Below are 3,807 nucleotides of genomic sequence, written 5' to 3'. Positions count from 1 at the left end.
CTTTAAAGTGTTTATTCAAAGGGCAGTTTGCCCAATTCAGTGAATGGCCAAACTCCTTAGATTTTGATACTTTCTAAATTGTGTTACTTTCTAAAGTTATTTTATGGGCCTTAAACTGAGATTAATATAAGAAAACTGAGGGATATGAAGAATATACAGGTAATGTAGGATATGGAGCATACACAGGCTAAATCAGATAGAATTTTAACTATTGAAGTATAATGTTAACAGAATATCATTTAATCACAAATAAAACCAAGAATATTTTCCACAAGCAGAGGCCAAATATTATGTAAAGACCTGAGTAACTTTCACCAGTTGTTAGAGGAAATATTTCATAGAGGAAAGAGAATTAAAAGCTTTTCAGCAGATAAGACTTGCAAGGTGCTTTACTAAAAGCATCTCCCTTTATTACTCATAAAAGCCCTTTTTCTTGGAAATCATTACCTCCCTTTATACATATAAAATAGAGATCTGGGTGTATTACACAAGAACTGGTGTAGGTGAGATTTAGCTTCCCTGTAATATCCATTGGTTCCTCCAAGCGATTCAAGGTAGGGCTATTCCAAGATTGATTCATTAAGCAGATCAAAGACATCATCAAGAATCCAGACAGACTTATTGTTTTCCTCTTTTTATAACTCTACAGTGTTTCTTCAAATATGTAATAAGCCTGTTTTAGTTCCAGTTACTTTATTTTTTCTATTAAAAGATTCAACAGAAAAATAAACCAGATGACTTTTTTTCCCCACAACAAAATTGGAAACAAAACAAAACAAAAAGACACTTTTATCCAAATATCTCAGTAGTATATTTCTGGTTACATTTCATTGACAAGAACTGGGTTTCATGTCAAAATCTAATCAATTACAGAAAAAGGTATGTTTTCACATTCTCTCAATAATAATCTAAAGAATGTGGCATTGGTTTTGGAACACAGTATTCCATCAAAGCTGTAAGGCCCTTGAGGACACCATTCATTAAACAGGTAGGGCTTTCAGTAGAGTATATGGAAAAGTTTAAAGGGCCTTAAGGACATTGTCGGTAGTGTATTAAAGAAGAATAAGACAAATGTTATTGAAAACTGGTAGTAAGGAGAGTTATGCTATAGTACCAGAATTATCTGTGGTAACATGCAAAATAGAACATACACCTTAGAAGCTGATGATCTTGCTAAGGTGGTATCTGTGCAGAAAGTTGAGCCTACCACCTAAAAGAAGTTTACAACAAAAAGATTAAGGAGAGAGGTACACTAAAGAGTGAATTTCTCTGCATTTGAGTGAAATTTGGAGGACATGTGAAGGACTCTATTATGTACCAAAGGAAGAGAACAGAAAACTCAGAAATAAAGCCACACTCTTGAAGTCTTAACAAAGCCACACTCTTGAAGTCTTAACGTTTTATAATCCCACTCTGGCTTTAATCTTTACATTAAGGTTCTTTCTTACTTTGAGAACTCTTTGCTGGCTGAAAGGTTATTCTAACTCTGACACACCATTAAATGTTGGGGGTTGGGGGAAAGACAGATAATTCATCTGTTTAGTTCCCAGGTCTTCTGAATAAGAAGAATGATACAGAAAGAATTGTATCAAAGAAGTTCATGCCCATCTGGACCCTATTTAGGAGATGACTGCTGGACTTCAGGCTGATTCATAATATGATGAGATCTCGAAGGATATGGGAGAAGAGATGAATGCATATTGCATGTGAGGGAATATTAATTATTTTGGTCAGAGGGTACGGAGGAAAATCATATTTTCAAAATATGGGTGCAACAATAGACCCCGGCCCACATAATGTATTATAATGAATCTTTACCGCTGTGCCATTAATAGGGAAGTTTAATTCCCTTGTTCTTGAATTTGGATTGGCCTGTGATCCACTTGTAACCAACAGAATGTGACAGAAATGAGGGTGTTTTTGAGGTTATGTCATAAAAGGCAATGGAACTGCTGCATGGCTTACTAGGACATTAACTTTGGAACCTTGAGCTGTCATTAAAAATTTTTTTTTAATTTATTTTTTATTATTATTATACTTTAAGTTCTAGGGTACATGTGCATAACGTGCAGGTTTGTTACATATGTATACTTGTGCCATGTTGGCGTGCTGCACCCATCAACTCGTCAGCACCCATCAACTCGTCATTTACATCAGGTATAACTCCCGATGCAATCCCTCCCCCCTCCCCCCTCCCCGTGATAGGCCCCGGTGTATGATGTTCCCCTTTCCGAGTTCAAGTGATCTCATTGTTCAGTTCCCACCTATGAGTGAGAACATGCGGTGTTTGGTTTTCTGTTCTTGGGATAGTTTGCTGAGAATGATGGTTTCCAGCTGCTTCCATGTCCCTACAAAGGACACAAACTCATCCTTTTTTATGGCTGCATAGTATTCCATGGTGTATATGTGCCACATTTTCTTAATCAAGTCTGTCACTGATGGACATTTGGGTTGATTCCAAGTCTTTGCTATTGTGAATAGTGCCACAATAAACGTACGCAAACACATAATTTTAATTCATGGATTTATATCATTAAATCATATGAACTTCAAGGCCTCAAGCATGGAAGAGGCCCTGGCATCATGGAAGTAAAGCTCATCATCAGTTCTGGGTCCTCATTTTACTTGACCTTCAGCAGCATTTGCTGTGTTGATGACACCTTTCTCCTGGATATACTCTCTCCATTTGACTTTGAGGCACAATACTCTCATGGTTTTCATCCAACCATAGTCATGATTATTTCTGTATTTAGACCCAATCCTTAGAGATTTTGTCCAGTCCTAGGTCTGGATCACTATCATCAAAATGCGGCACAGTTGTTATTCTGGAATACCCAAAGTTTCATTACCAGCGAGACCTCTCCATGATCTCCAGGCTTCTATACACCACTTTCTACTCTGCATTTCTATGTGGGCACCTACTTGGCATCACAAACATAACATATCTCAAACTGAATTCCTGATCTTTTCACCAAAACCCACTCCTTTTTCAGATATCCAGTCTTAGGTAATGGCACCTCCTCACTTGTTCTTCTGGCCCTTGTCTTTGCATCATCTGTGATTTTTTACAGTCTCTCCAAAATGTCAGGCATACTTCTTCCTCAGAATAACGGAATTTGCGCTACCTGTGCTTGGATTACTCTTCCTCCAAATATAGACATGAATTAAGCCCTTACAATTAAAATCTTTGCTCATTCAAATGCTACCTTCTGAATAGGGTCTACCTTACCTATTTAAAATTGAACCTTCTATGTCAACAGCACTTAAACCTTTCTCATGACTTATTTTTTCTACCTAACAAGTAAATTATAGATTATATTTATGTATTTTGTTATGATGTTTTTTGTGCATATAAATAACTATGTATATATTTAGAAGTAATGAATATATCTACATATATCTCATCCATATCTATATACACACACATAACATGTGTATTTCTCTTCTCGTTAGAATAAGGTCGAAATGTTTTCTTTGATTGTTGTTGTGTTAATTACTGACTTCCCTGTAGAGTAATTCCTTATACCTTGTACACATGACTCCCTAAATAAATAAGTCTTGAACTGATGTTGAATGCATTTAAAATATTGTTCATATATTTATTTCCCTAAAGTTTGTTTTTTTAATTATACATCCTTATTCTAAAGATATGTCACTTAATGTTCAAAAGGTTTCAAAAAAAGGAGCCATTTAACACATCTATAATGAATGAATCATTGTAAATAATGTATTCCAATTATTCACATGGTGTGATGTTGATAAATTCTCTAAAATTATGCCTACACAATTTTGTATTATTAAAACTAA

The sequence above is a fragment of the Mandrillus leucophaeus genome, unplaced genomic scaffold (genome assembly GCF_000951045.1).
Source record: "Mandrillus leucophaeus isolate KB7577 unplaced genomic scaffold, Mleu.le_1.0 Scaffold543, whole genome shotgun sequence".
NCBI classification, from domain to species: domain Eukaryota; kingdom Metazoa; phylum Chordata; class Mammalia; order Primates; family Cercopithecidae; genus Mandrillus; species Mandrillus leucophaeus.
This window is presented reverse-complemented; position numbering follows the sequence as displayed.